This window comes from Mus caroli, chromosome 5 (assembly GCF_900094665.2).
Source record: "Mus caroli chromosome 5, CAROLI_EIJ_v1.1, whole genome shotgun sequence".
Lineage (NCBI taxonomy): Eukaryota > Metazoa > Chordata > Mammalia > Rodentia > Muridae > Mus > Mus caroli.
In genome coordinates, this window is record NC_034574.1 from 64,975,848 (window position 1) to 64,989,603 (window position 13,756).

The 13,756-nt window shown below is 37.3% G+C and overlaps 1 protein-coding gene across 2 annotated transcripts in view; it reads left to right on the forward strand.

The window, feature by feature from the left end:
• Positions 1-13,756, forward strand: part of Gabrb1 (gamma-aminobutyric acid type A receptor beta1 subunit) — a 464,459-nt gene that overhangs the window by 350,496 nt on the left and 100,207 nt on the right. The window lies entirely within an intron of this gene.

Here is a 13,756-nt window from a genome sequence, read left to right on the forward strand (position 1 = left end):
CAAAAGAATGGGAATGGGTGGGTAGGGAAGTGGGGGGCGCTATGGGGGACTTTTGGGATAGCATTGGAAATGTAACTGAGGAAAATATGTAATAAAAATATTTAAAAATAAAAAATAAAAAAAATAAAAAAGAATGTGAAAGCACAAATAGTTGACTGAAATAAGAAAAATAATTCAAGACATGAACGTAGAACTTAACAAAGATATAGAATCACTAAAGAAAAACCAACTTAAATTAAACTGGGATTGAAAAACTAAGGTTATCAAAATAAAAACTTAAGAGATAAGCCTTCCCAACAAATCAAAAGACATGGGAGAGAGAATTAGGGATCTTGAAGACAAAGCGGAAATAAAGGAAAGTTCAGTCAAAGAAAATTTAAAAATCCAAGCACAAAACATCCAGAAAATCTGGGGCATTATGAAAGACCAAATATATTAATAATAAGGATAGATGAATGAGAAGAAATCCAGGTAAAAGTACAGATAAATTTTTAATAAAAATTATAGAAGAAAAAATATCCACTTGAAATAAAGAGCACAAGAGGGATACAAAAACACCAAATAGACAGAACCTGAAAGTATACTTCCCACAACACATAATAATCAAAACACCAAATGTATAGAACAAAGAAACAATAATAAAAACTGTTAAAGAAAAAGACCAAGCCACATATAAAGATAAGACCACTAAAATAACACTGAATGTTTCAATGAAGACTCTGAGCCAAAACAACTGGACTGTTATTCTACAAATAAAGACTGCAGATACAAACCTAGACTACTATACCTAGCAAAACTATCGATCACAATCTACCAAGAAAGAAAAAACATTTCACAATAAAAAACAACATAAGCAATTTCTGTACACTAAATAGATGCACTAAAGCCACATAAAAGAAACCTTCAGTCTGAAGAGAAGGTTAACAATATATTAAAGAGAACACAAGAATAAATAATCCCAGAACAGAAAATTAAAAGATATGGGGAAAACCTGAACCACATCAACAAAATAACAGGCATCAATAAGTAGTTCTTATTCATAACTCTCAATGTTATTAATGGTTTCAATTTTCCCAGTAGAAAGACACAAAGGCTAAAGGTTGGAATTGAAAACAATATCCATCTTTCTGCTGCAAACAAGAAGTATATCCCATCATCAAGAGCCTCGGGTTATTAACTGGTACATCTACTATGGAAATCAGTGTTGAAGTTACTCAAAATGCTGAAAATGGTCTACCACAAGATCTAACTACACCACTCTTGTAAATATATCTAAAGGACTACCTCTTACTATAAAAGTGCTTGCTAATTCATGTGTGTTGCTGCCCTATTCATAATAGCCAGGAATTAGAAACATCTAAAATGTTCATTAACTGACAAAACATAATGAAAAAGTGACACATTTACACAAGGGAATATTATTCAACTTGTAAGAAAACTGAAATTTTCAAATAAATGGATGGAGCTAGAAACACTCATCCTAAATAAAGTAATGCAGACACAAGCAAATATCACGTTTTCTCTCAAATGTAGATGTTATCCCTTGAGCTTTAGATATGTGTATTTCAAACAGAATAATCAGAGGGGTTAGGTAGCTAGGAAGGGACAGGGGGTGGGAGGAGAACATATCTCAAGGAAGAGAAAATAGAATTAGCAGAGGGGCATAGAGTCTTCCAAAAAGGAGGAAATAGAACATAGTGTTATAAAGAGATAAATGGGACACTACAATAGAAGATGGAATAGAGGGAAATGAAGGGACTATGGGAGGGGATTTTTGAAAAGCCATATGGAAACTTGCTCTAGCAAAAGTTTCCTAAAATATATATATATCTGTGAAAAAATCTAAATGGACTTACCATAGAATGGAGAAAAGAATGCCCCACTAGACATACTACATCATAAATTAAAATCTTGTTGAATCATTGGCTAAAAGAGTCCCATAGACACCACACACATGCACGCGTGCATGCACACACACATCTCAGGATATTGCCAAGGCTATTGGTTGTTCTCCACACCTGACAGCAGGGCCCTTTCACTCAGAACAACACATACTTCTGCTATTGAAAATAGTGAAATTTAGCCTATGTCCAACCAGTGGGTTTACCCCTACTGACTTGTGTTTATTGTTCTAGAAGGTGTGTTGGACCCTACTGGAGGAGAAAAGTAATCACCTCTATCACCCAGACATAAACCCTGAAACCTACAGCAGAGAAATGCCTACAAGGTATACTGGTACACTCGTGGCACAAACATTATGGGAGTAACCAACCACTTTTTGCCTGGTTCTAAGATCCATTCTATGAGATGGAACCCATAGCTTACATGGCTAAAGTAACCAAAGCATGAGACTAGAAAAAGCCATACATGAGCCCTAGAAGAAAACCTACTACTATTATTCTACAAAAACTTAGCTATTAAATGGCGCTAGTGCCATAGTGTTGTCATATCAGTGTCTTACTCACCCCTCATCAGAGAAGCTTCTTCCAGAAGTAGATGGCTCTCAACACAGAGACTGACAACTGGACCCTGTGACAGAGAATGGGGAACTTTTAAGCAGTCAGTCCTAAATGGAATGTGTTTATCAAATCCCCTCCCCCAGGGCTCATGAATCGATATGGAAGAGGGGGCAAGAAGAATGCATGAGTCGAAGGTGGTAGATGACTCCGACAGTTCCTTCCAGATACAGCAGTAGGGTGCACATGTGAACTTACAGACACTGTTACAGCACACAAGACTTGCATGAGTTCTAAACAGACAAAACCCCTTTATAAAAAGAGAAATAAAGATTAAATCCCACCACTAGCCAAGAAGCTATTTGAAATTAATACCTGTAAGGAAAGAGAAAATTAGTGTTCTTCTATGGAGTATCACTGGGTATATTTCCATACCTAGGAGTACTTGGTCAACAGAAAAGAGATTTCATATGATATTTTTGGTTGTCTTGTTCTGTTTTTGTTTTATTATTTTTGTTTTACTTTTTATTATTTATTATCTCATTTATTTTATTTATTTTTATTTGTTTTGATCTTTAATTTTGAGGTTTTTCTTTCATGTTGCATTTTTTGAGAAAGCATGAAATTCAATGTATAAGGAAATGAGGAGAATCTGGGAGTATTTGATGGAGAGGAAAGAATATGATCAAAATATATCGCATATATAACGTTTAATATAAAAAGAAACTAAAGAATAAACAAAGTAAGAGTAAAACTAGGAAAAAAATATATACTAATTATGAAAGTAACACATCTAAGAAATACATTTATCAGCTTCCCATCGGCTTGCTAAAGAAAATACCTCTGAGAGATGTGTTATACTAACAGTTGTTGAAGTTACTTTGCAGAAACCTTGAAGGTTGTATTTACCAAAAAACAAAAGCAAAAGGTCCGTCTGTGGGACTGTTGATAGGCAGCCTATTTTGGTTGAATGGGGCTTGCTCCAGCAACCCAGTAGAAATCTCAACAAGGGATGGAAAAGCAAGCCACATTCCCAGAGTCAGGTGCCTGACACCATAGAGCCCCCAACTCCATGATTCTGTGACTATAAGTCACACAGACAATGTCCCAAGCTTCTGGCATTCTGGCTAGACTCCACAGCCAGGTAACCTCCTCCCCACAGTTATCTGATGGCCCAGCCCACTATAAAGAAGCTTTCTTTCTCTCTGCCTTCCTACAATAAAGCTCTAAAACCATAGCCTGTCTCTGCTCATCAAGGCCTGCCGTGCTTGAATGAAGGGGTACGCTTTCCCCTAACAAGCCAGACAGGACCAAGGATTCTCACCTGCGTGTGAACCACACAGTGCCTCACCTCTCTCCCTTCCCTTTCCTCCCTTCGGCCCTGGCTGATAGAGCAGCCCCTGGGAGCCCCGATTTGTTCTCAGCTCCTCTGTGGTATCCAGCATGGGATGCCGAAGACCGAGAACCTGTTATAGGACTGCCCCTTATTCACCCCCGAGCAAGCTGGGATTCCGTGGCGTCACACAGCCAGACACCCACCCGGGCCACATAGAAAACATGCAACAGTCCTTCCACGTCTGCCCACCCAAAGCACCAGAACTCTGGCGGGATACGGGTTTTCTCCCACTCCCTTTATCCCCCCGCACCCATCCATTTATTACTAGAGTATATAGATATCTGATGGGTAATAAAAATAGGATACTAGAAGGTAGGGAGATAGCTCAGTCATTGAAGTGCTTACTATCCAAGCATGAGAACCTAAGTTTGGTCCCCAAGATTCAAAAAAGTCTGATGTGGTGGTGTGTGCTCATAATCCAAGCATGAAGGAAGTGGAGATAAGTGGGTCTCTGGAGTTTTCTGCCAAGCTGTCACCCAAGCATCCTTCTGTGGGGTAAGCTCCAAGGCAAATGAAAGACCTCGTCTTATACAGAGAAAAGTAGACAATATCTGAGAAATAACATCCTAGGTTGATTTCTGGATTCCATACATACATGCCTACATACACACAGACCAACTACATGTTCACCTACACAAATTTATATACATAAGCATTTACACACACATGCACACAAACACACAATCACACACAAAATAAAAGGCAATCGTTTCTGCCCTCATATTTTGTCTGTCCTCTTTGTCACCTCAATCTTTGAGTCATACTGTACTCAATTCTGCATATAGTTGTCAATCATTTCAGAAATGATAGCCCAAAATTGCAATATAGGATTAGTTTGGGCCATTGCCCACAGGACCAAATATGTATGTGTTCTACTCTGCCCTTGTATTTCCCATCAATTCCAGCATTGAAAGTACTTCAGGCTTGTCAAGTTCTGGATACAGATCATGCCAGCTACAAATCATCAATTGCCGAAAGGAACTAACCACATATTGCCCACCAAGCAATGCCAAGAGACTTGTGCACAGGAAGAAAAACATCTTCCAAAATTGTGCCATGACCCATGAACAACTACCAAGTTTTAGCCCATGGTAGAAAAATCATGAGAAGTCCAACACGCCTCTTGTCAAGTGAATACACTGGTCACCTCTAGATAGTACTGGCTTTGAGTTTAGCTAGGGTCACCAAACCCCCCAAAAAGAGCCTTGCCTGTCATAAATATGTGGCTATGTCTCCTTGCAACTGCTTCTATGCCCTAAGACCCCACAAAACATTACCACTAATAGTGTTTTGAAGGAAAACTAAAAATAATGTCAGCATAAATATATGGTTGGGTGTTTTTAACTACTGTACCCATATTAACATATTCCAGATTCATGATAGGTCCTCTTACCTTTGACAATAGTCAGACAGAAAATACCTCAAATTACTGCTCCTTGGGTGAATGCTAAAATTATAATAAACTTCAGATTTTAAGTGTATTTCCCTGCTATGGCAGAAATTTTAATGCTCCCAATGTTCTCTGCTTAGACTCATGTAGGCTAAATGAAACATCTAGAGAGTCTAGCTTGCCCAAATCTGAATATCCATATGACCACTTACAGACCCTGAGCTTGGAGCATTTCTACATCCTATGTGGTATCAGTTTCCTTAGTTTTGATATAGGGACTAATATAAGAAGAAAACTAAGTCATTCGCCTATGGTAGTCAGAACGTTGCTTTTCTCTGGGATGTCATGTAATTATCATTGAAAGTATATTACCTCATCCAATGAAGGAGACTTTACAAATGGGCCCAATGGAAACATGGGGGTCCTTAAAGAGCAAAGCAGAGCATGAGAGATTGAGGAGGCATGAGAAGAGAGGGGAGTTGGATGTAATTTGCATTGAAGGTGGAAGAAAGGCTGCATGAGCCAAGGAATGCAAACGGTTGTTGGAAGATGGAAAGGACCAGGAAACCGATTTTCCCTCATGGCCTCTAGAGCAGTCATGCTCTGATTTCAGGACTGGGTTTTTTTTGTTTGTTTGTTTTGTTTTTTTGTTTTTTTGTTTTTTTGTTTTTGCTGTTTTTTTTAATAGTTTTTATTAGGTATTTTCCTCATTTACATTTCCAATGCTATCCCAAAAGTTCCCCCCCCACCCTCCCTCCAACTCCCCTACCTACCCACTCCCACTTTTTTGCCCTGGCATTCCCCTGTACTGGGGCATATAAAGTTTGCAAGTCCAATGGGCCTCTCTTTCCAGTGATGGCCGACTAGGCCATCTTTTAATACATATGCAGCTAGAGTCAAGAGCTCTGGGGTACTGGTTAGTTCATAATGTTGTTCCACCTATAGGGTTGGTTTTTAAACTTATGTGGAAACCTAGTTCAGGGTAAAATTCCTGGAATCTATGAGAGTGATCTTAGTGAAGGCTTCTAGTAGTGGGAGATTCAGAACCTTAATCAGCCATCTTCTGGAACCAGGCAAGACTTTCAGTGGTGGGACATCAACCCAGCCACAAAACCTTTGACCTACAATTTGTCATGCCTGCAAGCTGTGCTAGGGCAAAGATTAGCATAGAACTTGTTTGTGGGAGTGGACAACCAATGGCTGAAAAAAAATAAATATGTATTACTTTCATGTGTTTTTTGTATGGAGAGTTGATTCTCTTCTTCTATTATAAGTTTCAGAAATCAAACTTGGATTTCAGGCTTGCTCAGAAAGCACTCTTTAACAGTCAAGCCATTTCATCAGCCCTGATTTCATAATGGCTGACTTCCAGAACTCTAAAGTAAATTTGTATCATTTTAAGCCACTAACTAAATGGCTATTTATCATGGTAGTGATGGGAAAAAAAACCCAACAACAGTTTACAATGCTCAGTACAGTGCTTAGCATGTACTATCCTAGCCATATGATATTACCTAAACCATACTGACTCTAAAGGTCTAGGAGGTAACAGTGGGTTAAACTGACAGCCTCCTATCTGTATGAGCTTAATATCTTCCCCTAGAGTGCCAAAGCTGTCTAAAAGACCTGTGTGGTTTCTCCAACTCCAGTGTGGAAACACAGAAGGCCTGCTCTCAATGAACTGGCTTAGTCAAGAATAACTGTCTTATTAGATAATAGTTGCAGGAGACAGTCCCATTGATACTGTCACAATATGAAGTTTAATCCTAGCAACATAGCAATCTTATCACTACTCTTTCCAAACAACCTCACAGTCATGGGTACCCGTGAAGCTACTTGTGGGCTGACACTTCCTGGATAGAGTTTTGTCAACATCAAGAACCATGCCAGTCTCAGACATTAGAAATGATTTGCAGTTCCAGTGGTGCCTAAGGTCGATGGCTGTGCAGCTTAAACCTTAATGAATAGAAACTACGGCAGCAGCATTCCTGCCCTGGGACCACAGTTTTAACAGCCCACTGCCATTTCTGACCTAACCTTCAAAATGTCAATAAATTAGATTATAATGTAAGCTGTTCTAAATGTCTTTGAAAGAACAGATGAATGCTCTGCTATCATGAAGCCACCTCTGGGAAATTTGTCTTTAGAAGAATGGTTAGTTAATGCTGTTGCCTGTAGCTGGCTTTTCCCTATTGTTCTTTGATTCACTGTCTGCCAATGATAGTATTTCCACACTCAAAGAGGACGAATACGTTCAGTGCAGAACACTAGAAACAGAATCTTTAAAAGAAACAAGGCAACTTTGAAGCCCTTAATCAATCCAGTTCTGGGATCTTTGATACCTTTAATGCCATGAAGTGTTCATATGATCATCTTGCTTCGTTCAGAGCGAGTACATTGCCAGGAGGGTGTGAATTAATTGTAGTGGTGGTTCACTGCTTCCAGCCATCCTATTAGACAAGAAAGAGAAATGGAGATGGAGGGAGCAATCATTCTTAGAGATGTTCACTGGAGTCTCTCACCCAAAGACACAAGAGCCAAATAGTTCTGCCTGGGGGCATCTCTCTTTTTGTTGATGGTCTTATGGATTTCTGCTGAGCAATGTTGCCCTGTGCCAATTGCTCATACCTTGAGTATTATATCTAGAAATGCCAAATTCTTAGTATCAAAGTTAAACCTTCCACTGTATATGTTTCTCCAGACTAAAGCCTCAATATGTGAGCACCTGCTTGGATCAGATCCCTGTTTGAGTTCCAGTGTTCTTTCTCTTTGCCAAGACCCTGATGAGTATCTGTGGACCATATTAGCATTTTTGTGGCTTTCCTCCAACTACTATTACATAATTTTGAGACATTTTCCACCAAATCCAAGTTGGGCTCATGAAATCCTTCAGGGAGTTTGAGAATTGGAAGATAGGAGGTGGTTTTATGTCAGGGAATTCCAGGAGCTACCCTTCCTGCAGGTTCATGGGTTGTTTCCCTTGCTGAACTTATTAATCATTTCTTTTTACATCACAGTGGGATATGTGAGGAGCAGCAGTCAAGGAACCCAAACAATAAGAGTACAAACCAGAGCCTAGGTCAAGCCTTAGTACAATATGTGGTCGTGAAGTCAATTTTATGTCTTCCGACAAGTATTGATGAATGAATTAATCATACCAGATGGAGTCAATTCAGTAATTCTTTGCAAAATTTGGAGTTTTCATCAGCAGCCCTGAAACACAATACAACATTTTATAGACTGAGCAGGTTGTATTTATGTATATAGGAACAGGTATACATATATATCCAGGCATGTAGCAACAATTAATGAATAAAGGAGCCATGGACTTGAAAGAAAGCAAGAAGGGGTATATGGGAGGGATTGGAGGGAGGGAATGGGAAGGGAAGGGGTGCAATCATATTACAACTTCAAAAAATAAAGACAAAAAAAAGGTACTAAGGAAGATTCAGGACCCAAGTCCTTATCATATATTATCCTTGCTTTCAATGTGTGTTCTCTTTTTAAAATATATTACAAGCCGGGCATGGTGGCGCACGACTTTAGTCCCAGCACTTGGGAGGCAGAGGCAAGCGGATTTCTGAGTTCGAGGCCAGCCTGGTCTACAAAGTGAGTTCCAGGACAGCCAGGGCTACACAGAGAAACCCTGTCTNATGTAAGCTTACAAGGTGATGTAATACTGACAACTTTTTTTTTCACTACTTATACGGTGTGGACTGAAGTTTCCTACAAGATTTCATTTTATTAAAGGTTTCATCCATGGAAAAATGTTCAGAAGCACTCAGTCACAGAGATTCTTGACCTCAGCAATGATATTTTTGAACAGGTGACAGTTTTGCTGTGCTGGAAAGCTGTCCTGTCATTATGAGATGCTTAGCAGAAACACTGGCTTCCATTAAACTTGAATCTAGTATCAAATTTCAGTCTAAACACAATAACCAAAAATGTCTTAAGACACTGCCAAATGTCCCTGGTGGGATGAAATCCTACCTGGAAAAAAAAAGCCATCATTTCTGAGTTATGGAGTATGGGAAGAATATGAGAAATTCCCATTGCGTGTTTACACCTTGACCATTTTTTTCCTAAGAAGTTGTGTAAGAATACAATAAATGGAGAATTTTGACAAGTGTTTTAGTACTTATTGTGCAACTTTACTTAAAGTGACACAGATCCAACATCTGTGTGTAGGAAGTGATTTTATATGAATACAATATAGTTTTCATTTGAACTTTATATATTGAGGTTGCATATAGTAATTCATTTTGTTTAATTTTTCAGAAGATCTATATTTTATCTGTATGTACAGTTTGTATAAGTTATGTGCCACAACAAAGTTTTGATCAGTAATTACCTCCACGTGTTATGGTGGTCCCCTAATATTATAATGAGACATAAACCTCCTATTATCTGGTGGTAACAGTCATCTATACCACCAGCTTTGTGCAACAACAGTCTATAATATTCATTCATTACAAATAATGAAGCTCTCAGAATGTGCCCTGATGTTAAGTGAAACACACATTTGTGTTGTATATACACAGATATTTAAATATAAATATATAATGTTGGATGTTGGTATACATTTCTGTTTTATATTATAACTGATTTTACACTATATATGTATATATATGTGTATATATATATATATATACACACACACATACTTTTGTACTATATGTAGCATATGTGTGTATACTAAATTTTTTATTATAGCAAATAATATAGAACATCTTTATCAACAAAGCTAAACAATAGGAAACAACATAAATGCCTACCAGTGAAAGATTAAGAAAATAAATTATGTCATTTCCATACAAATGAATGTGTAATAGCCAAAGGTTTCCTTTGTAAGAATGACTTATTATTTACTGATATAGAAACGTTGTGGGTTAGACTACTATGGAAGAGACCTTCCCTCACTAAAACAATTAGCTGTTTTCCTGCTTGCAAAGGATTCTTCATATTAATATTAATTTTCCCTGGTTTACTTTTTATTGCTAATAACAAAAAAACACTAGCCAGCACATACCTACTAAGGGCTATTTATAACATAAAAGAAACTTAGAGTTAAATTTTGGTGTTTTGAGCTAATTAAATCATCCTTACACTTTGTAGAGGACTGTGTCTTTAAGAAAGTTTTTTTTTTTTAATTCCAAAGTAGTATTATGAAGAATAGAGTAGCCATTTGAATTTCTGTTACTCTCAGACTCTACATTCCAGGAAAACAGCCTAAGGGAAAAATCCAGGGATGAGGGAAGTCCAGATAGGACATCTAGAGTGAGAGTCCTAGAATTTACCACCAACACCTAAGGTTGATGGAGCCCAAAAGGGTGATGTACACTTGAACACCAGGAGAGGGTTTTCTCACTCTTTACACAAAACCTGTTGAGTGTGAATGTGTCAGAGTTTGGGAAATGACTCTGAGAATCCACGTAGGGTTGTGAGGTACCATAAGACATAAGAGGTTGACTTCATTGCTTCTGTTATACTGGGTTGCATGGGAAAAGAAGGTTGATCTTTGATGCATAGCAAAATTTCTTCCTATTCACAAATTCAGCAGACACTGATAATTTATTGTCGGTATTTGAGTGAATATAAGAAGTGGTGTAACATACAACAAGTGTCTCGAGAGTAACTTCTATATGAGGAACATCTGTTAAGTACAAAAGTCTGAGAAAATAATTACATACACATTGAATCTTTTCATCCACACAATACTCCTGGGTAGAAGAATGATTGGTTTATGAGGGCACTAAGCCTAACGGAGCTCATTTAGCCAACCCTAGCTCACGCCATTAACAAGTATAAAAATAAAAGTCAACCCAAACTACAAAGTTTTTGACAGCTTTACCATGATGCCTTTGACAGGTAACTATTGTATATGATGAATTAATCACATTAATAATAGATATAATAAAATACTAGCAAATTCAACAGCACACTAAAAAAAAATTCATCGGGAACAAGTAGGATTTATTCCAAGAATAAGAGAGTTGTTCAGCATATACAAATCAAAATGTAGGATAAGTCATCAACAGGATGAAGGACAAAACATATGATCTTCCCAAAAGATGCAGGAAAAGTTCTATACATGTTCATCACAAAGACTTTCAAAACCTGGGCATAAAGGGAACTTACCTCACTAAAACAAAGATTGTGAAAAACTCAAAGCTAGCCTCATAATCAATAGATGTTGAATTGAAAGCCAGAGGATCATATTTTCTGACATCAAATTATAATACAATTTTATAATAAACAAAAAGTCCAAGGGTGTCATTGAAACAAGCACCTAAATGAGTAGGACCAGAGATACCAGATATAAAGACATATCTACAGTCAATGGTACAGCCATCAACAAAGGCACCAAGAACATACAAATAGAAAAGATGATCTCTCCAACAAATTTTGTTTTAAATAATATATATCTACATCCAAAATGTTGCAGAAAATCTAGCTCAAAACACATAAAATCAAAGAAGTAAACAAAAATTGAAGTACCAACAGGACACAAGGGAAAATCTTGGCACTGAGCTTGGTAATAACTTTGTATCCAGACAACAAAAATCCCAGAAAACAAAAGCAAAATCTAATAGTTGGGATTAAAACAAACTAAAAAAAAAATCTTTATACAGCAAGGGAAATGATTAACTTGCAATGAGAGAAAATGCTATGTATTTCATAATTGGCTAATGCCCAAAATACACTAAGAGCAATCCCAACAAAAAAATATAAATGTCTCTATCGTAAAATGTACAAAGGCTCTAAATTTAGAAAAAAAAAAGTTAGAGTCAACAGGCCTGAGAAAAAGTGCTCAGCAATTCTAAGGGAAATATAAATCAAAGCTCCAAAGAGGCAACATATAACACTTGTGGGCTACTATTTAAAAAAGAAAAAGCAAGCACTGTCAAATGTGCAAAGAAACGTGAACGGTTATCATTGTACTACTATATGAAAAAATTGTGCTCCTCTGGCTCAATTTTTTTGGTTATTTACCAACCTTTTTTGTTGTTCAATATGAATTTTAAGATTGTTTCTTCTATTTTTGTAAAAATAAAATTAACTTAAAAAGTGATTGGCTACAAGGGTAAGTTTAATGACATGCATATACTACGGAAATAAAATTTTCAAAAGGTTATCATTGGTATTTTAGAAGATGCCAGCATTGATCTGAGCGGATACTTTGTCATTGATTTGAGAACACTAATTCTGACTGAGGAGCATGGTTCCCCCAATTATTTGTCTTTTCACCTTTCTGTCATGAAGGTTTTACAGTTTTCAGCATACAGGTCTTCCTTCTCCATTGCTAAGTCAAATCCTACATATCTTGTAGCTTGAGTAAATGGAAGTGTCCTCTTAATTTCCTTTTTGGAGATGTCTGTGTTGGTATATTATACAAACAAGACTATTGAATTTTCATATTCTCGTTGTATCCTGTTGGTTTGCATGATCCGTATTCCAGTTCCAATAGCTCTTTGTGGTGAACTCTTCACCGCTGTCTACCTATGTGAAAAGAACATCTACAACACATATAATGTTGCTTACTCCCTTCTTATTTGAGGCTAGGACTGCTAAGCTATGTTCAATAAAAGTAACAATATAAGCCAGGTGTGGTGGCACATGCCTTTAATCCCAGGACTCAGGAGGCAGAGGCAGATGGATTTATGGGTTCAAGGCCAGACTGGTCTACAAAGTGAGTTCCAGGACAGCCAGGGCTACACAAAGAAACCCTGTCTCAAAAAACCAAAATAATAATAATAATAATAATAATAATAATAATAAACACTATTGGACATCCGTGCTTTGTTCCAGACCTTAGAAGTAGAGATTTTGATTTCTCTGCACGTGCTGAGATGATCATGTGGGTTTCCTTTTTTACATGGTGTAGTATGTTAACTAATCTTGTCCTTGACCTTTCTTTCATTGACTTCATAGTATTTCTTAGTGCTTGGTTCTATTGGTTGTCTATTTTGTAAATAATTCCACATTAGAATAGTTATGCTCTGTATTACACCATCAAATACTTTTATTGAATTGTTAGATTTGATCTAATACAGGGAGTTAAATTAAGTATTCATGAGAAAAGCTAGCCTAAAGTCTTCTTTTCTGTTCTATTGCCTTTGGTTAGTCTAGGAATTGAGGGATATACAAACTATGTGTGTGTTTTGTTGTATAATATACCAACACAGAAACCAAGTGTGTGCTCTTCTGACTTTTGAAAGAGATTGAGAAGAGTTGGCATCAAATTCTCTTTGAGTGTTTGGGAAATTCACCTGTGCAGTCACATGGTCCTGGTTTCTTTTTGTGAAAGTTTTGGTTACTAATTTAAACTCCAGGTCATTGCAATGTTCACACTTTGCTTCTACTTGAAGTTGCTGCGCTCTAGAAATGTGTCCATTCCTATCTCTTTATCTGGATTATCTACTCGACTGCTACAGTGATCCCCAAGAAGCTTCTAAATTTTCAGCCAATTACTAAACATGATTTGGGGATAGAAAGCATAGAAATAAAATTTCA